The 22,815-nt window shown below is 43.8% G+C and overlaps 1 protein-coding gene and 1 long non-coding RNA gene across 5 annotated transcripts in view; both read right to left on the bottom strand.

The window, feature by feature from the left end:
* The window catches only part of XPOT (exportin for tRNA), an 82,044-nt gene extending 67,496 nt beyond the window's left edge, over positions 1-14,548 (bottom strand). For all 4 annotated transcript variants that reach the window (XM_030548835.1, XM_030548834.1, XM_030548837.1 and 1 more), the window contains exon 1: positions 14,447-14,548. The gene's annotated coding sequence lies outside the window, so the exon portion shown is untranslated. The remainder of the gene's footprint in view (positions 1-14,446) is intronic.
* A 4,065-nt stretch (positions 14,549-18,613) lies between these two features.
* On the bottom strand, positions 18,614-22,433 carry LOC115644468. Its single transcript, XR_003998499.1, has 4 exons — positions 22,156-22,433; positions 21,425-21,606; positions 20,758-20,784; positions 18,614-19,756 (listed from the first exon to the last, which is right to left on the bottom strand). It is a non-coding gene; the product is annotated as an uncharacterized LOC115644468 (long non-coding RNA).
* Between the last annotated feature and the right edge of the window lie 382 nt (positions 22,434-22,815).

The raw sequence follows: 22,815 nt of genomic DNA on the forward strand, positions 1-22,815 counted from the left end.
TGCTGGCTATTCCCTATCACCTTACCACTTTCCAAGTGTTTGCAGATGATTTCTTTAATTACCTGCTCCATTATCTTCCCTGGCACAGAAGTTAAACTAACTGGTCTGTAGTTTCCTGGGTTGTTTTTATTTCCCTTTTTATAGATGGGCACTATATTTGCCCCCTTCCACTCTTCTGGAATCTCCCCCGTCTCCCATGATTTCCCAAAGATAATAGCTAGAGGCTCAGATACCTCCTCTATTAACTCCTTGAGTATTCTAGGATGCATTTCATCAGGCCCTGGTGACTTGCAGGCATCTAACTTTTCTAAGTGATTTTTTACTTGTTCTTTTTTTGTTTTATCTTCTAAACCTACCCTCTTCCCATAAGCATTCACTATATTAGACATTCCTTAAGACTTCTCAGTGGAGACCGAAACAAAGAAGTCATTAAGCATCTCTGCCATTTCCAAGTCTCCCGTTACTGTTTCCCCCTCCTCACTGAGCAGTGGGCCTACCCTGTCCTTGGTTTTCCTCTTGCTTCTAATGTATTGATAAAAAGTCTTCTTGTTTCTCTTTATTCCCATAGCGAGTTTGAGCTCATTTTGTGCCTTTGCCTTTCTAATCTTGCCTCTGCATTCCTGTGTTATTTGCCTATATTCGTCCTTTGTGATCTGACAGAGTTTCCATTTTTTAATACGACACCTTTTTATTTTGTAGGTCACGCAAGATCTCGTGGTTAAGCCAAGGTGGTCTTTTGCCACATTTTCTATCTTTCCTAACCATCGGAATAGCTTGCTTTTGGGCCCTTAATAGCATCCCTTTGAAAAACTGCCAACTCTCCTCAGTTGTTTTTCCCCTCAGTCTTGATTCCCATGGGACCTTACCTATCAGCTCTCTGAGCTTACCAAAATCCGCCTTCCTGAAATCCATTGTCTCTATTTTGCTGTACTCCCTTCTACCCTTCCTTAGAATTGCAAACTCTACGATTTCATGATCACTTTCACCCAAGCTTCCTTCTACTTTCAAATTCTCAACGAGTTCTTCCCTATTTGTCAAAATCAAGTCTAGAACAGCTTCCCCCCTAGTAGCTTTTTCAACTTTCTGAAATAAAAAGTTGTCTGCAATGCAGTCCAGGAACTTATTGGATAGTCTGTGCCCCACAGTGTTATTTTCCCAACATATATCTGGATAATTGAAGTCCCCCATCACCACCAAATCTTGGGCTTTGGATGATTTTGTTAGTTGTTTGAAAAAAGCCTCATCAACCTCTTCCGCCTGATTAGGTGGCCTGTAGTAGACTCCCAGCACAACATCACCCGTGTCTTTTACGCCTTTTAGCCTAACCCAGAGACTCTCAACACTTCCATCTCCTATGTCCATCTCCACCTCAGTCCAAGTGTGTACATTTTTAATATATAAGGCAACACCTCCTCCCTTCTTCCCCTGTCTGTCCTTCCTGAGCAAACTATACCCATCCAACACCAACATTCCAGTCGTGTGTATTATCCCACCAAGTTTCAGTAATGCCAACAATGTCATAGTTGTATTTATTTATTAGCACTTCCAGTTCTTCCTGCTTAGTACCCATACTTCTTGCATTTGTATATAGGCATCTAAGATACTGGTTTGATCTTGCCTCCCAGCTTTGCCCTGACTCTCCTTTCTCTCTGCCATTATAGCCCGTGCTCCCTCCTGTTTCCAACTCATCTCCCAGGTCTTGTTCCCCACTTACCTGTGGGCTTTGCTCACCTGTCCCCGTCGAACCTAGTTTAAAGCCCTCCTTACTAGGTTAGCCAGTCTGTGCGCAAATAAGGCCTTTCCCCTCCTCAAAAGGTGAATGCCATCTGTGCCTAGCAGTCCTTCCTCAAATAGCATCCCGTGGTCAAGGAAGCCAAAGCCCTCCTGGCGACATCATCCTCGTATCCAGACATTCACCTCCACAATGCATCTGTCTCTGCCTGGGCCCCTACCTTCGACAGGAAGAATCGAAGAGAATACCACCTGCGCTCCAAATTCCTTAACCCGTACTCCCAGAGCCCTGTAGTCACTCTTGATCTGCTCAGTGTCACACCTCACAGTATCATTTGTGCCCACATGGATGAGTAGCATGGGGTAGTAGTGAGAAGGCCGGATATTCCTCGACAATGCCTCTGTAACATCTCGGATACGGGCCCCTGGCAGGCAGCATACCTCCCGGGATGAACGGTCAGGGCGACAGATGGGTGTCTCCGTCCCCCTCAGCAGAGAGTCTCCAACCACCACTACCCTACATTTCTTATTATCAGTGGTTGCAGCAGACCTCCCAGCCTTAGGGGTACGAGGCTTTGCCTCCTTAACTGTTGGGGGTGATTCCTTCTCTCCTGTATCAAGGAGAGCATAACGGTTATCTATTACCACAGCAGGAGGGTTCGCAGCAGGGGTGGAGCACTGCCTGCTGCCAGAAGTAACCAGCTGCCAGTGTCCACCCTGAGCCACCTCCTCCTCCACTGGTCTGTCAGTAGTCCTGTGAACTGGGACGGCTACGTCAGCTGTCTCCACATGGATACTGTCCAGGAATTGCTCATGGATACGGATGTTCCTCAGCCTAGCCACCTCCTCCTGTAGCTCTCCCACCTGCTGCCTGAGAGATTCCAACAGTAGGTACCTTTTACATTGGATGCCACCCCCAGCCTGGATATCAGTAAGTGGAAATTGCAAGTTACAGTCTTTGCAAGCCCACACCAGAATTTGGGTAAAAGCATCCATGCTTTGGTGCTCTGTCTGGCTACAGGCGCAGGTGGAGGAGACAGAAGCAGTGCTGCCACAGGTGTTGCGGGTCCTCCTCACCCTTGTAAGCCTCCCTCTGTCAAACTCTCTCAAATTCCCGTCTGCAGCTCCCTGTCCGCTCTGCTCTGCCCACAGATGCTGTATGTGCTCCTCCTTCACCTGGAGAACTCCCTTGCGAAACTCCCTGTTAGCAGCTCCTGTTCACTAAGCTCCCTGGTCGCTTGTGCGCAGCTTTATAAAGCCCTGGCCTGAGTGAATGCCCCGCCCACTGGTTAAGGCTCAGCCAATTACCAGAGGCTTCTAGCTTTCAAACCTTCCTTGGTAGCTCCGCCTCCAACTGCCTGCTACAGCACACGGTCCTTCAAACAAACAAACCACCACAACAACCAAACAGACTGAGAAACACAAGTTCAGCACACAGCAATTAACCCCCAAACACAAACACACACACTGCAGACAGTCATTACCCCACAGATGCTGTATGTGCTCCTCCTTCACCTGGAGAATTCCCTCAGACTTTTAAAAGGTGCCTCAGACTTTTAAAATTCCAATAGGCTAGGTAAAGGTTGCCAGTTAAGTGTTATGCCAACCTCCAACCACCATAATATGTGCAAACATAAAACTCTTCAGGGTGGATAAAAATCAATGATTTTTTTTTTTTAATAAAAATTCTGATTTTTTTCTTGAAATCCAATTTTTTTTTATAAAATACGTTGAGAGGAAAAAACCTAAAGAGAGTTTTAATTAAGATCCATGATGAGATCTCTTTGAACTACAATGTAACAGGGATTATAAATTCTAATTCTATAGTATGAGACAATATATTCACGTAATGTTTAAGAAAAGTTTTGTAAATTAGTTCCAATAGTTCATGGATTAGAGACCAAATTTTATGGTCTTCCAGGGGCTTCTGTATAGATTATTCAGGTTAATCTTTCCATCTACCCAATGGGACTCAATGCTCAGTCTAGAAGATACCATCAGAGATGCTTAGTTTTGCAGTTCTCAAACTGTGGATTTGTGTCTCCAGAAATAACATGCTTGTTAACAGCAAAAATGCTTTAAAATAAATAAATATATAGAGGCGAGAAGTAACAGACCTCAACCCTACTGTCCCTCTGCAAATTTGTGTACATAGAGTCAATCCCTTACACCTCTCTCTAAAAGTGCAAAGTTTCAAAAAGTTCAATGACTAGAAGACTGCTGGGGGTGGAACAGAGCTGGACAAGGAGAAGAAGTCTGGAGATAAATGTGAGAACGGAGGGACAGGCAGTAAAAACAAAAGTGAAACTGTTGGAGCAGCATATTCCAGAAGTCTTGAGGTCTGAGTGTAGCCTTCATTGATTTGAGATCTACCATACCATTCTCTCACTAGAACGGAAAACCTATAACGGCAGCAGGTCGTAAAAGAGACCCAATCTGGGAATATTTTAATGAAGTTACTCTACCTGTGGGTAAGACAGGCATGCGTGCAAAATGCAAACAGTGCAACAAAGAAATGCAAGGCCTGGTTGCCCAAATGAAACATCATCATGAGAAGTGTTCCTTCTCAGAAGGAAGCTGCGTTGAAGATAAAAGGAACATGTCTGAACATGCAGGATCTTCAGGTTGGTAAACTTTTTTTATTTCATAATTCTTTCTTAAGGACTGCCTGTCTTCCTTCTGGACTATTCTTGAATTCTCATGTTTGAGCAAAAAATAGAGTAATGACCTATATGGTACTACCGTTTTAGATGCAGTTGTGATAAAAAATAGATAGCTGAAATAGGCAGATCTTCCTTTTACAATTTCCCTTTTAAAGTACTACTGAGTGTCAGTGAATGCAATCAGTAATACTAAATGAGCAGTATGGTGGTAATAATTAAATAACTTCACTGACTTATTTTGTTTAGGAGAATCCATCCTCAACATACAAGATTCTGTATCCTTCAAAATCACCATTTTTTTTTTTATAGTTTCAGAGTTATCTGCCAATGATAGTGTTTCAGTCACATCATGTATGTCACATAGCCACAGTAAAAAAAGAAGAAAAAAAGATCTCCGTCATCCAGAAACAACTATAGATAAGTTTGTGATAAGAACCAGAAGATTACAAAAATAAGTAACTGATGAAAAAATTGCCCGGCTTCTTTATGCAACACACACTCCTTTCCGTATGATTGAGAACCCATACTTCATTAACATGGTTCAGTCATTAAGACCAAGATAAAGTCCACCTAACAGAGCAGATGTTGCAGGCAAATTGCTGGATAAAACGCATGAAAGAGAAATTGAGCAGTGTGCAAACGGTCTAGAGGGTAAAATTGTTAACCTGAATCTTGATGAGTGGAGCAATGTCCACAATGATCCTGTCGTATTTACCTGTGTGACAACAGAAGGGGGGAATGTCTTTCTTACAGAAATAATTGATACATCAGGAAATGCACACACAGGAGAATATTTACAAGAAGTAGCAGTAAAAGCTATAACAAACTGAAAAAAAAACTCAAAAGTCTAGTACACAGCTTGGTCACAGATAATGCTGCAAATGTATGCAGATGAGAAGAAATTTAGAAGAGACTGAAGAGAGTAACAAGCTAACAAAATACGGTTGCAGTGCTCATTTCATGCACCTCCTAGCCAAAAAGACTTCAGTGTTAAAAAAAATAAGGGCTAATGTTGTTGAAATTGCAAAATACTTCCAAAATAACCACTATGCAGCAGCTGCTCTGAAAAAAGTGGGAGGAACCAAAGTAACTCTCCCACAAGACTTGCAATGGAACTCAGTAGTGGGCTGTTTTGAGCACTATATCAAGAACTGGACTAATCTGATGACAGTTTGTGAACAAAATTGCAAAAAAAATAGATAGCACTGTCACAGCCAAAGTTCTCAACACTGGGCTGCGGAGTACCCTAAAGCCTATTTCTGTAGCCTTGAACAAAATGCAGGGAAATAGCTGTTTTACTGCTGATGCTGTTGAAATTTGGAAGGAACTGAGTGAGATCTTAAAGAGAAATATGCAATGACAGAGTTAAATTACAAGCACACACACACACACACACACAAAAAACCCCTGAATGGGACAAGCATTATCTCCAGCTCATTTTCTTGCAAATATTTTCAATAGTCAGTACCAGGGTCAAACTTTTAACTGTTGAAGAGGAGGAGTTGGCTATGACACGGACATCCAGCAATCATCTCTCCATAATACCAACTAAAAAACTTGCGGGCTAAGAGTGAACCATTGAAAAAATAGATGTTTGCTGATCATTTTTTAAAGAAAGTCACACCAGAGAACTGGTGGAAGTTAGTTAAGCACTTGGATTCAGAGACTGTTGAAGTGATAATCTCAGTTTTAACGGCAGTAGCTTCTTCTGCCAGTGTAGAAAGAATATTTTCTTCATTTGGACTAATTCATTCCAAATTGAGAAATCATTTGGGACCTGAAAAAGCGGGAAAGCTTGTTTTTCTTTTCCAGATTATGCACAAAACAGCAAGATGAAGGTGAAGACGACTGAGTTAGCTGCAAAAGCCTATATTTTAAGTTTCTCATGTTGATCTGGCTGACAATACATTTGTTGTGTTTTTTAAAACATTTCATTTAACTATTTTAGCTAAAAACCATTAACAAAAACAAACCTGATTTTAAAAAACTTGAATGTTTAACTAAATTCAAGAATTCATATGTTTTGTTAAAATATTATATGTTTGCTGTTGAAGAAAAAAATCCAGAATACACAATGTTGTTTTAGTTAAATAAAACAATTTAAACATCTGTCTGGTGATGTTCTCCTCCTAATACAGCATGGCAAGAAAATCCTTCAAATAGTTCATCATGAACTATCTCCAGTTCAATAGGTTAACCTCTCAATGACTTCATAAATATCTGCTTCAATTACCTTTGGTAAATGAAATAACCGAACAATCACTCATTTTCTGATATAATTGTAAAACTAATCTAAAAAGTTTTCAAAATAAATCAGTTTAAAAACGTATAGCGTGTACCTTCTAAAAATGAAACCTACATCGATCTGAGTTGTTGATTGTTCTAACCTTAATATATATTTTTCACAAGAATACACTTTTATGTAGAAATCCATGATTAAACCGAGTCTTCCTGACTAGGGATTTAAATCAAATCCACCCTGAAACTCTTTACTAAAAAATTTAGTTTGTGTAGCTAACTCAAATAGTTACAATCTATTGGGCCAATGCAAGCACCATAACATGAAAAGTAATTCCTTGGACTACAAGATTTTATTTAAGAAGATAGTTTCTTGTGCAGTAATCCATTTTAATCAAAAATAAATTACATTTTTCTTTAAATCAGAAGAGCTGAATAGCCTTTTAGCAAGCACTTATGGAATGCTTTAAGAAAAAAACAAGAGGTTTAATGATTAGAAAAACAGACTAGAATAATTAGTGATGAGAGAATACACTACTCAGAGCACCTATTCTGTGCAGGAAGGTTAGTGTTTGATTAACAGTAATGGTGACAAGGAGGACAAGTCATATGCTCAACTAATCCTCTTAAGTTGTTTTTTTTTCCATTAGTCAATGGTTCTAGAATGTCTAGTTCATCTCCCTTCAAATACACCTCTACCCCGATATAAAACACTGTCCTCGGGAGCAAAAAAAAATCTTACTGCGTTACAGGTGAAACCGTGTTATACCAAATTTGCTTTGATCAGCCAGATTACGCAGCCCCGACCCCCTGGAGCACTGCTTTATCATGTTATATCGTGTCGCGTTGTATCGCGGTAGAGGTGTATACTAAAAGGGATGTCTTTCTAGCATTCTTGTCAAATCTTTGACATGGTACAAGCTTTGCAGCAACCACACAGGATGTGGAGCCACTTGCTACCTCAGTGCTTTAGGAGTATATAGCCACATTGGATCAAAAAAATTAAAAATCATCATCCTACAGTCTAGGATTGTTTTCAGAACTGTAAACTGGTCTAACTAGAAAGTGCTTCCACAACAGACATGTTTAATTACAGTAACTCCTCACTTAACGTTGTAGTTATGTTCCTGAAAACTGCAACTTTAAGTGAAACGATGTTAAACGAATACAATTTTCCCATAAGATTTAATGTAAACGCAGGGGGTTAGGTTCCAAGAAAAAACTGGGGGCCAGACAAAAGGCATTATATACTGTACAGTACTGTCGTTGGGAGGTGCTCCTGGCTTACCCCAAACAGGCACAGCCCGCTGCAGACAATGATGCAGGCAAGGACGCTAGGAAGCAACTTGCACAGCAGCAGCAGCGGCAGCTTACCCCCAGGAGCCAACGTTGCCAAGGGATGCTCCAGGCCCACCTCTTCCCATCCCCACTCCAGACCCGCCTCTTCCCATCCCCGATCCACCTCGTCCCCGGAGCAGGCTTACGACTTTCTGGGAGGGAGGGGGATGAGCAGACTTTTAATCGCACTGTTAAACAATGGAATACCAATTGAAATTTATTAAATATTTTTGGATGTTTTCCCACATTTTAAAATATATTGATTTCAGTTATAACACAGAAAACAAAGTATACATTACTCACTTTATATTATTTTTGATTGCTAAAATTTGCACTGTAAAAATGATTTTTAAAGTATTTTTCAATTCACCTCATGCAAGTACTATAGTGCAATCTGTCATGAAAGTGCAAGTTGTAAATGTAGATTTTTTTTTTGGTTACATAACTGCACTCAAAAACAAAACAATGCCAAAAAAACTTTAGAGCCTACAAGTCCACTCAGTCTTTGTCTTAACAATTGGCCAATCTTTAAGACAAATAAGTTTGTTTAAATTTATGGGAGATAATGCTGCCCACTTCTTATTTACAATGTCACCAGAAAGTGAGAACAGGCATTCACGTAAGACTTTTGTAGCTGGTACTGCAAGGTATCTACATGCCAGATATGCTAAACATTCATATGCCCGTTCATGCTTTGGCCACCATTCTAGAGGACATGCATCCATGCTGATGACGCTCGTTAAAAAAATAATGCATTAACTAAATTTGTAAATGAACTCCTTGGGGGAGAACTGTATGTCTCCTGTTCTGTTTTACCTGCACTCTGCCATATATTTCATGCTAGAGTAGTCCTGGATGACGACTCAGCATGTTTTTCATTTTAAGAACACTTTCACTGTAGATTTGACAAAATGCAAAGAAGGTACCAATGTGAGATTTCTAAAGATAGCTACAGCACTAGACTCAATGTTTAAGAATCTGAAGTGCCTTCCAAAATCTGAGAGGGACAGTCTTAAACGAGCAACACTGATACGGAAACTACAGAACCCAAACCAAGAAAAAAAGAAAATCAACCCTCTGCTGGTGGCATTTGACTCAAATGATGAAAATGAACATGCGCTGGCCTGCACTGCTTTGGACAGTTATCAAGCAGAACTCATAATCAGCATGGATGCATGTTCTCTGAAATGGTGGTTGAAGCATGAAGGGACATATGAATCTTTAGCGCATCTGGCATGTAAATATCTTGCAACACCGGCTACAACAGTGCCATGCTAACATCCGTTCTCACTTTCAGGTGATATTGTAAACAAGAAACAGGCAGCATTACTTCCTGTAAATGTAAACAAACTTGTTTGTCTGAGCAATGGCTGAACAAGTAGGACTGAGTGGACTTGTAGGCTCTAAAGTTTTACAGAGTTTTATTTTTGAACGCAGCTTTTTTTTGTACTTAATTCTATATTTGTAAGTTCAACTTTCATGATAAAGAGGTTGCACTACCATACCTGTATTAGGTGAATTGAAAAATACTATTTTTTTTTTATAGTGCACATATTTGTAATTAAAAATAAATATAAATTAGCACTATATATTTTGTATTCTGTGTTGTAATTTGAAATCAATATATTTGAAAATGTGGAAAACATCCACAAATATTTAAATAAATGGTATTCTATTATTGTTTAACAGCGTAATTAATCGTGCTATTATTTTTTTGAATTGCTTGACAGCCCTACTCAGGGTATGTTTACTCGGCAGAGCCTAGCCCAGCACAGCTGTGTCACATACCCCATTAAAGTAGATGCAGAAGTAGTATACGTTTTTCTGCCAGTGCAGGAACCCTACCACCTCAAATGATGTTAGCCATGTCATCAGCAGTCCGGTTTCACTGACATAGCTGCATCTCTACTGTGTGTTTTGTCAGCATTGTTATGCCAGTCAGGAGTTTAGTTTCATACCCCTGACTGACACAGCTATGCTGACATTAATCTTACTTATAGGCCAAGCCTTGGAAGGAATCAAATCTAGATGGATATCTTTGATAAAGGACTCATCCAGAGCTATTCCACTTCCACGAAGGCTTGCATGAACTAACCAGTCTTGCATCAAACTCAGGAAGTGGCATACTTAGGCTCAGTTTCAGGCCTAATATACATGTAAAAGTTTTGCTGGCATAGCTATGACAGTTAGAAGTTGGGGGGAGTGGGGGAAATGTGCATCCCTAACATATACAGCTAAGCTGGCAGAAGTCCTGGCATAGATGCAGTTACTCTAGCAAAAAAGTCCTTTCATTAGTATAACTTATTTCATTCAGGGAACTGGTACAATTCTTCTGCAGATATAAACTGTGTCTACACTAGGGGTGTTCGGCAGTATAACTACGCTGGCAAAGCCTTTCTAGGCCAGGCACTAAAATGTTAGGTTGACCAAGCTGCATCGCTCAGGGATGTGAAAAATCCACACCCCTCAGTGACACAGTTAAGCTGATCTAACCCCCAAGGTAGACAGTGCTCAGTTGATGAAAGAACTCTTCCACTAACCTTGTATGGCCTCTCGGGGAGGTGTATTAATTACGCCCCTCCCACCAATGTAGTCTCTACACCAGTGGTTCCCGAACTTTAACAGCCTGTGAACCCCCTTCACTAGCACGTCAAGTCTCGCAAAAAAAACCCTCTTAAAAATGAATATTTCCAGGGATTTTCTCCTTTACCCGAGTATAAATTATAAAAGCAGTGATCTTGGAAATATAACATTTGTTTTATGACATGCTTATTACACACTTGTATTATTTATCATTACAGTATTTTTACTATGTTATGAAAATGGTAATACTCTTCCAAGATCTCACTTTTGTAGCTTGTATCACTTTGAATAAGCCTGTTATAACACAAGGCTCCTATGTTTCATCAAGGGAGTATCAGATGTGAAACAGCCTGAAGGTATTTAAGAAGCCAACTCAAAAGAGTTCCTCCTACACAAGCTTTCAGGTCTTGAGCAGTCCAGGCAAACAGCACATGTTACAGCAAAGCTTAAACTTGTTCTTCATAATAAATTTTAAAAACAATACTAGCTGACTATTTAATTTTAACAGCAAAAAATATTCACCTCCCTTTCTGTTTCTTATAAGGAGTCTTGAAGTTTAAATCTCCTCAGTGTGATAGATATGCTTCCTTTGATCTGCTTCACTCTTGGAAGTCCAGGAGCTGTGGGCTGCTGGCCCTGTGCTGCCTGCGGCTCCCTAGGGACAGCTCTGTCCGCCATTAGGGATCCACCCCCCAGAACCCCAGTTTGGGAACCACTGCTCTATACTGAAGTGCTACAATGGTACAGCTTCAGCATTTCTAGTGAAAACATACTCCTAGTGCAGACAAGGTGGATATATATAATTGGAGATATACCTATCTCCTAGAACTGGAAGGGACCTTGAAAGGTCATTGAGTCCAGCCCACTGCCTTCACTAGCAGGACCAAATACTGATTTTTGCCCCAGATCTTTAAGTGGCACCCTCAAGGATTGAATTCACAACCCTGGGTTTAGCAGCCCAATCCTCAAACCACTGAGCTATCCCTTCCTCTCCTCCCCAAACCCCAAGAGCAGGTCTACGCTACAGAATTACTTTGATATAACGACATCACTCAGGGTGTGAATAATCCATACCTCTGAGCGACAGTTATACTAACCTAAGTGCTGGTGTAAACAGCTAAGTTTCTCCCCCCGACATAACTACCACTCCTTGCAGAGGTGAATTAACTATGCCAACAGGAGAGCTCTCTCCTATCAGCATAGAGCATCTTCATTAAAGCGCTACAGCAGCGCAGCTATGTCGATGCAGCATTTCAAGTGCAGACCTGCTCTCAGTCTGATCTTCAGTGATTGTTTGTAGAATTAACTATGACTCTCTCCTGACAGCATCTTGGCTGCCACTAGAAAGTGAGAGGTCTCTCAGTCTTAGAAATAGACATGCATAGACTAGGGTTCTCACAACACATTTTTTGGTGGCCTCAGTGCAGGCACCAACTCTTGCTGGTGGCTGCCCTGGGGTTGAAGCCCAAGCCCCTCCATCCCTGGGAAAGTGAGTTGGGAACTCAACGGCCACCTGCAGAGTCCCAGGTTCCTATGGTGCCACACACCACCACCAGCCCATGTCTCTCCAGAGGCACCACCAGGAGCCCCCTAGGAGGCTGTTGGTGCAGGATACCAATCCCTGTTGCTAGTGCCAGCAAACACCAAGGTGGCTCATCCAGGAGCAACAGCTAGGTGCTACAAGGAGGAGCCACTGCTTTGTCTCCTCCCCGCCCAGGAGGCTGTCGTGGCCGCAAAATTCCACTGGTAGCCACATGTGGCCATGGTGGCAGCATTTGAGAAACGCTGAACTAGCAGACCATTCTGTAGGAATAACACTTTCTCAACGTACCTATGTTGCAATTTTGGACAGGTCAGTTATTTCTTTAGAATAACAACTTGCTTTAACTATTCATATACATGGTGTAATACAGATTTGTTGTAATATCCCATGTGTAATCATTCTTCAGTGACACACTACTTAATGTAAGAGTTGTACCTTTGCCTAGTCCTCCTGTTAGCAAGCCCCAGTATAATATAAAGTTCTCATGTCAGACAACATTTTGAAGCTCCAAGGTAGTATTCTTTGTACAGCATGTACTATTAATTAGAAGTTATTACATTTCAATTAAAAATGCACAAAACCTTACAGGAGCTCATCATAAGGGCTCCCAAACCAGAATCAGCCACCTTAACAGGAAATTACATTGGAATGAAAGAAATGTAACATAGTAAGTCTGAAGTTATTAACTTCTTATGGTGAAAGAGTTCTCTACCTCCTCAATGGCTGTACTAATATTGCTTCCTCTCAAAGACCCCAAATCCCCCTCCTTCCTTTTGGAGACCATCAACACCATTATTTAGTAACTCAAAGGACTGCCAGTGAAAGACGTGAGGTATTTCCACCCTGTTACCCTAACTCAGGGTGGGAAATACAGAAGTAATTCAGTTACTATCCTATCTGTTATTGACACATCAATGAGGAATGACAGCACTCTCTTCCTACAGCAGAGGTGGGCAAATGTTTTGGCATGAGGGCCACATCTGGATATGGAAATTGTACGGCAGGCCATGAATGCTCATGAAATTGGGGGGTGGGGTGCAGGGGGGGTGGGGCTGGGGATGAGGGGTTGGGGGGCAGAAGGGTGCTCCAGGCTGGGACCGAGGGGTTCAGAGGGCAGGAGGGGGGTCAGGGGTGCAGGCTCCAAGTGGCACTTACCTCAAGCAGCTCCCAGAAGCAGTAGTATGTCCCCCCTCCAGCTTCTATGCTGAAGTGCAGCCAGGTGGCTCTGCACACTTCTCTGTCCACAGGTGCCCCCCCCTCCCCAAGCTCCCATTGGCTGTGGTTCCTGGACAATGGGAGCTGTGAGGGCAGCACTTCAGGCAGGGGTTGTGTGTGGAGCCTCTTGGCTGTTCCTACATGTATAAGCTGGAGAGGGGACATGCCACTGCTTTTGGGAGATGTGCGGAGCAGGACAAGCCTCAGACCCCACTCCCTGGTGGGAGCTCAAGGGCCAGATTAAAACATCTGGAGGCCTGGATGTAGCCCCCAGGCCATAGTTTGCCCAACCCTGACCTACAGCATGAAGCCTCTGCAGAGTTTGGCAAAGGATTAAGGCAAATTCTGATCACCCATCTAGCAGTACATATTGTGCTCGTTGTAAGACAGAAGGAATAACCAAGGCCTACCAAGGAGCATAGGACATTGAAATGCTTAGTCAGTTCCCTTACTGCATGCTGGATTCTGAAGAATGGCTAATTTCACTCCGTATACAGATGTGAGAAAAGGAGATTTCACTGGTTCATATGTTGAAGGTGATCTTTGCAACCATAACCGCTAGAGATTTATTTCAGATTAAAGCAGAAACTCTACAGAAATGGATGTTGTTGCAGACGACAGGTGTTCGTAACACACGTACAACAGGCTATTTTCCAATTTTAAAGAAAACTCACTTCCATTTCCCAGGACCCTTGCAGGCCAGGCAGCAGTCTAGGAGAGCTCTGGGTGGCCAAGTCAGACGCTCCCGTGACGCTGCCCCATTACAACGCCCCCGGCGATGCCGCACGGGCGGAGGACCCAGCCTGCCGCAGCAAAGCCGCTGAGCCCTCCAGCGCCCTTCCCCCCCGCAGAACCGCCGAGAGAAAGCCGGGCAGGCGCCGGCATCAGAAAAGCCCGGTCCAGAGCCAGTCAGGAACGCAGCGAGGGAGCCCCGCCCGGCAGGGAGCCCCGCGGCCCGCAGAGGTTGTTGCTGGGACTCGCTCCTCCCCCCATCAGCCGCGAACACGCGGTGGCCCACGCCGCCGGCCGCCCGCCCCCCCGCAGCCGCGGGCAGCGCCCATCTCCCCCAGGAGCCCAGGGCTGGGCTGAATCAGAGCCGCATAAGTCCCTCGCCCGGTCCCCGCTCCCCTAGTACCTTCCCGGTCACTCCATCCCGGCAGCGCCGCCGGCTCCGCGTCCCACAGCTCCGAGACCGCCACAACCATAGAGAGCGGGCCGGGCCTCGCCGCGCCCGCGCGCCGCCTCCGCCGGCGGCAGGGAGAGAGGACGCCGCCGCCACTGGAGCGCGCGGGGCGGCTGATGCTGGCTGCGTGTCCGGGGCGCGCGTAACCGTGTGGTGTCGCGCCTCTCACCAGGCGTGTCCCCGCCCCCTCAGCCACAGCACGGGACTATAGTTCCCAGCATGCTCTCCGGCTCCCCCTCGCGTAAGCACCAAGCCATCCCTGAAAGACAGCGAGAGGTATTTCCCCTTCCAGACACTTACCTTCCTCCTCCAATAGACGAGAGCACCGCCTTGCATGCTGGGATATATAGTCTCCAGAAGATGCATGGCATGTTGGGATACGTGGTCTCCACAGGCCTCAAAAATGCGGCTATGTGACCCATTGTATAAATCTGGGTGTTATTAACCCGCTGTAGCTTGTTCCCTGGTTTCCCCTGCCAGCTGACAAGGCCTTCCTTGTAATTGCTGATGAGGCGAACTGAGTGGGGGAAGGGAGGTTCTGCACAGAAACTTGGCCTGGCAAGTGGAATGTATAAATACACAGCCACCTCTCCTGCTTAGGTGTAGTCTTGGGAATTTATTAGAGGTTGACTTAAGGATACTTACTTTGTGTATTTTGACATGTGATGTTGACAATGTGGGGTTTGATAGTTACAAAGCTTTACCTTTTTGAAGTGCCATGTCTACTGTCATTAAAAAAATTAGTCTGTCCTCTTCGCATTGTGTGATTTCCTACAACTGAAAATTTAAATCAATACAAATTGAAAACATTCTTTAAAATAATCATTTATCTGTCAAAATTACAAAAAACAACTGCCAAGCTTAGTTATATGTTAAACAATCTTTATAGAAACTGTCAGTAGAGCAGTCTCTAGGATGCCAGTCAAACACACTGATTTACTAACTCATATAGTTAAATCAACAAAGAATGCACAAATACAATAGTTGTTAATAATTTTACTTTTTATACAAGTGCACAAGCAAAATGATGGAAACTTCTATCAGTTACTGTTTCTGAGTAGGTTCAGCTTGATGGGTGGTGAAGCATATTCAGGTTAACATTGTCAAGCTTTGCATATGTAGATAGACGGCACCTAGTGGAGGCTAAGCCTCCTCAAACTTTGGGCCACCAGGGTGGAGGGGCAGTGGTGGATTTGGAGCCCCTGGAAAAATCTCCCCCCTGCCATGACCCCGGGGCCATGGCAGGGGCACAGAGCTTTTCTGGTCTCACGGCCACAGCTGGGGATGGGGGGGGTGAGAAGAGTGAGTGGGGCCTTGGGATGGAAGAGGCAGAGCGGGGGTGGAGCGGCGTGTGGACATGGGCAGGGCTGCAGCAGGAGGGGGGCAGAATGGCAGAGGAGCTCCAGGATCAGAGCTTCAGCAGTCCAGCCCAGGCTAAGAGTTCTGCCATGATCCCAGCCAAGGCTGAGAGCTTAACTCCAGCTGGGACCAAGCTCTCAGGCCCCCCTCCTGAGGCCCCAGGCTGGAGTGATGGCAGACAGAAGCCAAGCACTCAGCCTCCTTACCCCAGTCAGGGCCATGGGGGGGCAGGAAGGAGACTGAGAGCAGCAAGCAGGGATGTGACCTTGGCTGGAAGAGGCAGGGCCAGCCAAGAAGAGGCAGGGCATGGGGCTAGCCTCCCCAGGGGGAAGCTTCACCTGCTACTCATGCATATGTATGATTTAAAAATGTGATGCACATACCAAAACACACCCTTTTTATCAAAAAATTCCCATTTTCTAAAATGTTTATTGAAAAATAGCCATAAAATAAGAACAGTTATTCATACACACCTATAAAATGTGGTAATAGTCACAAATATTACTATAAATATGACATGAGTTCAATAATTATTTTCATTTACAGCATGATTGTGCATCAATTCTCTGCTCAGTTTACAAATCAAAATAAGATTAATCTGCTGCACAATAAACTCATCTTGGAATTAGAAAATCAAGTTGTGTTCTTCCTGCTTCATGCATCACCAATAGTAAAAGGTTTAGTTTTAGAATTTAGCTGGCAATCATGTTTAATTACATGCCAGACAAGACAAAATACAACTTGTTTTTTCACAGTGGTGTTGGTTTTGTAGTTCTGACTAGAAAAACTTTTTCAGTAAATGGCCTACAAAATATCTCCACATCCTACAAAAAATTTATGCACATGCTTAACTTTAAGTATGTGAATAGTCCCATTGACTTCAGCGACTCCCATAAATATGATAAAGGCAGCAACACTGCAAATGGTTCTGCCAGCATAGAATTTCAATGGAGTTATTAACAGTTGAATGTGCATGTTTGCAGGATCAAAAACTTTGAAGACAGAGAAAACAAATAAGTGCAGTAACAAAATGCAAATATTTAAAGAATAACTTAACTGACCATAGCAATATTAATGTCTTACACTTATTTAGTGCTTTTCATGTCAAAGAGATTTGCAGGTTATGGCTGCAATAGTGCAACAAGTTCCACATGGGCACAACAATTTGCAGAAATAGGACTTATACAACATTTAAGGAGATCATTTCACCCACCCCTGAAATACAGACATTTCTGATTAACTATAGGCAGGAATAACACAGCTTAGGACAAGTGTGAAGAATATTGTAGCAAACTGATATTGTAGAGGAATTTAGAGATGCAACATATAACTTTCTTAAAAAGTACTATGAAATGTTTAATGACCACAATTGAATAAGAATACTGATATGTTTCATCTGAAAGATGACATCTCCAGTGGCCCAGCGAACCCTAAAACTGGTACTTATTCCAACAGAAGAATGCCACTTACTGAATCACCAGGGGTGGGATTTATGAAGGGACATAGGTGTTGCAACACTGAGTATCATTGTGCTCACTTTTAGGCACCTAGAATATCAGCAGAACAGCACTGCAATCTACAATGCCCAGTTAGCCACCTAGTCTCCCTATAAGATTAACAGGGAGAGATAAGTGCCTTAGAATACAATCCACAAAAACTAGCATGCTAAATGAGGAGGTGCCTAAATTACTGTGTGCTAAGACCCACCCCTCTCTGAGAGATAGGACCCTAAATCTAGGTTGCAGGGAGAGAACCTTTGTAAAGAGAGGTATGTCTGCACTACGAAATTAGGTTGATTTTATAGAGGTTGATTTTTTAGAAATCAATTTTATACAGTCGATTGTGTGTGTCCCCACTAAGCGCATTAAGTCGGTGGAGTACGTCCACAGTACCGAGGCTAGCGTCGATTTTCGGAGCGTTGCACTGTTGGTAGCTATCCCACAGTTCCTGCAGTCTCCACCACCCATTGGAATTCTGGGTTGAGCTCCCAATGCCTGATGGGGTAAAAACATTGTCGCAGGTGGTTTTGGGTACATATCGTCAGTCGCCCCTCCCTCCGTGAAAGCAACAGCAGACAATTGTTTTGCAGCTTTTTTCCTGGGTTAACAGCGCAGATACCATAGCACTGCAAGCGGGAGCCCGCTCAGCTCAGCTCACGTTCACCGTATGTCTCCTGTGTGCTCCTGGCAGACCTCAGTGAGGTCGATCAGGGGTGCCTGGACAGACATGGCCATCCTCCTCTTAGAGCACCGAATGGGAGTGACTCCAGGTCATTCTCTTCTTTAAGTTTCATCTCACTGAGATTCAGCCCTGCCTGGAATATCATGTGAGCTGGAGGCTTCTGCCTCAGGATGCTCTTCCAGCCGGCAGCACTGTGTGGTCGTGCCTACCCCTTGCTCCCAATGGCTCATGAAGCCTGGACAGTAGTAAGGAGCAGATCAACTACAGGTTGAGCAAGTGCAGAATGGTGGTAGAATGTGCCTTTGGACGTTTAAAAGCTCGCTGGTGCTGTTGGTCAGACCTCAGCACAACCAACATTCTCGTTGTTATTGCTGCTTTCTGTGTGCTACATAATATCTGTGAGAGTAAGGGGGAGAGATTTATGGTGGGATGAAAGGTTGAGGCAAATCACCTGGTGTCCGACTTCGAGCAGCCAGACACAGATTAGAAGAGCACAGCAAGGCACACTGCGCACCAAAGAGACTTTGAAAACCAGTTTAATGACCGGCCAGACTATGGAGTGACAGTTGTGTGTGTTTCTCCTTGATACAAACCTGCCCCCTTTGTTGATTTTAATTCCCTGAAAACCAACCACCCTTCCCCCTTCAAAACAAAGTAACTATTGTTTTGTAACCATGCATTCTTTCTTTATTAATTAAAAAAAATTGACATAATGGGCAAGGTAGCTGCAGGTGGTTTTGCATGGACCCCTTCCTCCCTCCCTCCGTGAAAGCAGAGAATCATTTCTCGCCCTTTTTCCTGGATTGCCCACACACACACCATAGCACTGCAAGCAGGAGTCCGCTCAGATCACCGGTGCAGTTGTGAGCATTTTAAACACCTCGCATTTGCTCTTAGAGATTTTGGCATATATATTGGCATTATGTCTTTTGGAACGGAGTTCTGATAGCATGGATTCATCTCCCCAAACAGCGATCAGATCCAGTTCCTCCCATTCAGTCCATGCTGGATCTCTTTTGCGATTCTGGGATTGCGTGGTCACCTGCGCTGATGAGCTCATCACGCTGGCCAAACAGGAAATGAAATTCAAAAGCTCCCGGGGCTTTTCCTGTGTACCTGAGTAGTGCATCTGAGTTGAAAGTGCTGTCCAGAGCGGTCACAATGGAGCACTCTGGGATAGTTCCCAAAGGCCAATACCGTACAATTGCATCCACACTACCCCAAATTTGACCCATCGATGTTGATTTTAGCACTAATCCCCTCACCGAGAAGGAGTACAAAAATCGATTTTAAGAGTCCTTTAAGATGACCTAAATGGCTTCATCATGTGGATGGGTGCAGGGTTAAATCGATCAAACACTGCTAAATTCAGCTTAAACTCATAGTGTAGACCAGAGCTAAGTGATCATCCCCAAATGCAAACCTCTCTTCTGAAGTCAGGCAGCTTAGGTGTTTCTTGCAAAAATGAGTTAGGCACCTGCTTCACTCCACATAAAACAGTCAATGGAGGAGGTGGCGCCATCACCCACTTTATAACTTTTAGTCCAGTGGTTATAGCACTCACCTAGGATGTGGGAGACCCAGATTGAAGCCACCCACTCTCTACCAGAGGGCAAGGAAGAATTTGAACAGGGGGTTGCCTATTTGTCAGGAGAGTACACTAACCACTGAGTTTGATAGTTTGATATTAGGACCTCTGTCTCTCCTTTTGAAGTTGTTCCCCTGTGGATAATGAAAGAATGATTGGATAAGGGGATGTGGACCTTGGGACTCCTATCTCCTAGGTGGGAGCCCTAACCACAGGACTACAGAATCATTCTCCCTAGACCATTATTAGAGGGAAATCATAGAATTAAATAATGCAGAAGAGGCAGAAGTGTTCAATCAATATTTCTGTTCTGTATTTGGGAAAAAACAGATATATTTGAGACGACTCTTTCCACCCTACTATTGTGTTGGAAAGATGTTTAACAGCACCTATTAAAGTTAGGCATTTTAAAATCAGCAGGTCTGGATAATTTTAATTCCAGAGTTTTAAAAGAGTTTCTGAGGAGCTCACTGCACCATTAATGTTGATTTTCAATAAGTCCTGGAACACTGGGGAAGTTCCAGAAGACAGGAAGAAAGCTAATGTTGTGCTAATATTGAAAAAAGGTAAATGGGATTAGTTATAGGCCTGTCAGTCTGAGATGAATCCTGGGTAAAATAATGGAGCAGCTGATACAGGAGTCAATTCATAAAGAATTAAAGGAGGATAATGTAATTAATGCCAATCAATATGGGTTTATGGAACATAGATCCTGTCAAACTAATTTTTTTCTGAGTACAAATTTGTTTGATAAAAGTAAGAGAGTTGATGTAATATACTTAAGACTTCTGGAAAGTGTTTGATTTGGATTATTAACTGTCCAATAGGTTGCAAAATATTATTGTAAAGAGGGAATCATTATTAAATGGGTGTGTTTCTAGTGGGGTCCCACAGGGACCAGTTTTTGGCCCTAAGCTAGTTAACATTTTTATCAGTGAATGGAAGAAAACATAAATCATCACAGGTAAAGTTTGCAGATGACACAAAAATAGGATGAGTGTTTAATTATGAAGAGTACAGGTTACTGATATAGGGTGATCTGGATCACTTGGTAAGCTGGGTACAAGCAAACAACGTGTGTGTTAATACAACTAAATGTATACATCTAGGAACCAAAAATGTAGGCCATATTTACAGGTGAGTCTATCCTGGGAAGCAGTGACTGAAAAAGATTTGGGAGTAATGGATAATCAGCTAAGCACGAGCTCCTAGTGCAAATGTTGTAGCTAAACATACTAATGTCATTCTTGATGCATAAACAAGCAAATCTCAAGTAGGAGTACAGAGGTTATTTTACCTCTGTATTTAGCACTGCTGCAGCCATTGCTGTGTCCAGGTCTAGTGCCCAAAATTCAAGAAGGATGTTGGTAAATTGGAGAGGGTTCAGAGAAAAGCTTCCTTGACATCCCTTTTTGAATACCGGGCAGGGGCCATTTACTTAACATATAATCCAAAGGGCTATCTTTAGAGGGTTTACCCAGAGACCCATCCATCTGTCTTCTGACACTCAAACAGAGAATTACACAGAGAGCAGAGGGAATTATGGTCTAATCCAGAATTTCCTACCTCTATTACAGTGACCGCTACAGGGGACGGGACAGAAGGATCTCAGTTCAACCTCAGGGCTTCATCGCACACTATGGCTTCCACCCCGAGGAATTACGAATGAGAGGCTCAGTTCCGCCCACACACCTAACGCCCAAATGAACAGAGCAGAAAAACAGTAACCGGTTAATTAAACAGAACAGAACCAGATAGCGAACCAGAACCAGATAGCGTTTCCTTATCCTATTAGGGCTCACCTTATCAGAGCACGAACCTCAGGGGCCATGGTGAAGTGAGGAAGAGGGGCTAAACACTAGGTGCCGCTCCTAGTTTGCCGCAGCCGTCCGGAGTTCGATGTCCAAACTAGGAAAGTCCCATCTGGGTCACCAGAAACTGTTACCGAAATGTTGGGTCTGCCCAGCTGAGGGCCAATAACAGCCTGATAGGGATAAGGAAAAATGCTTTATTCTGCAGAAGAAAGGAGAGCCTCTACTCCATACAAATTTCACAAGCCTTTATACACTTTTAGACAAAGACCCTTGCTTGTTAACACTTGATTGATAGGTGTCAAACACCATAGTTCTGTTATCTGGTTAGGACAAAGCTGGTTTGAAGCAAGTTTTCTCTGCTTTAAGGCAGAAGCAGAAAAGATAGTTCAAACGTTCAGGGTACTGTCTCTGTGAGGCTTCTGCTTCCCCCTACTGGCTGCTTGTAAGCTGTAAAGGGGGGGGCCACCAGTAACTTTCACACTCCTGTCCCTGTTCTTTTATTAGTTGTCCCCCGAAATCAGTTGTGTTCTGAGGTCCTCCCCTTAGGTTGTGTGGTGGGGATCTTTTAGCGTTGGGCAGCCTTCCGCTCGCCCAGTTCCCAGGAACCCAATAGGTACAAAGAGACAGCAGCACCACGCACAGAAGTAGAACCATTGGTGCCTAGGGCACCTTTACCCTGAAAATATAGGCGCCGAGTTTGTGAAATCCAATTTTGTTACCAATTTCCTCCTTGTGCACAAGATTCACAAAACTAAAATCCAGAGTTCAAGTCGGTCCAGGCGGCTGGGGAGCTTGAGCCTATGCGAGGCATCATCACCAAAGCAAAGCTGGTGCTGAGGAAGAGCGACAGCAAATCCAACCCCGCTCAGCACATGGGAATGAAAGACGCTCCACCCCGAACAGGGGAGCGCTCACCCGCCTGCAGACATAGAGGAAACGCAGCCAGCAACAGACCCGCCCACCCAGCTACTCCTAATGTCTATGGCGAGACCATTGAAACTACAAGGACCAGCATGCAGTGCGCTAGCCTGGTCGAGGTGGGCCGGCCGCGGGCGATGTGCTCGCTGCAGTGCTTGCTGGGAAGCCAGCTCCCTACGATAGCAGTGTTGCGGAATGGGACTAGGTATGGGCGTTGAATTCACTGCTGTTCATTACCAGGGCCATAGCTTAATACGTGGGAGGACATGCCATTACCGTAGGGACCACACACGGGGCCCGTAGTCTAGTTGGCCGCCACGCGCCGCCGGAGTATTACGTATGGCAATGGCGGTCGCTAAAGAGGCCAATAGAAGCTTGTCTGAGCTTTGATTGACTGACTCCTACATCCAGTAGGAGTCTTTCTTGTAACCAATAGGCGTTTAGCATGATTACGAGGGCGT

The sequence above is a fragment of the Gopherus evgoodei genome, chromosome 1 (assembly GCF_007399415.2).
Source record: "Gopherus evgoodei ecotype Sinaloan lineage chromosome 1, rGopEvg1_v1.p, whole genome shotgun sequence".
NCBI lineage: Eukaryota > Metazoa > Chordata > Testudines > Testudinidae > Gopherus > Gopherus evgoodei.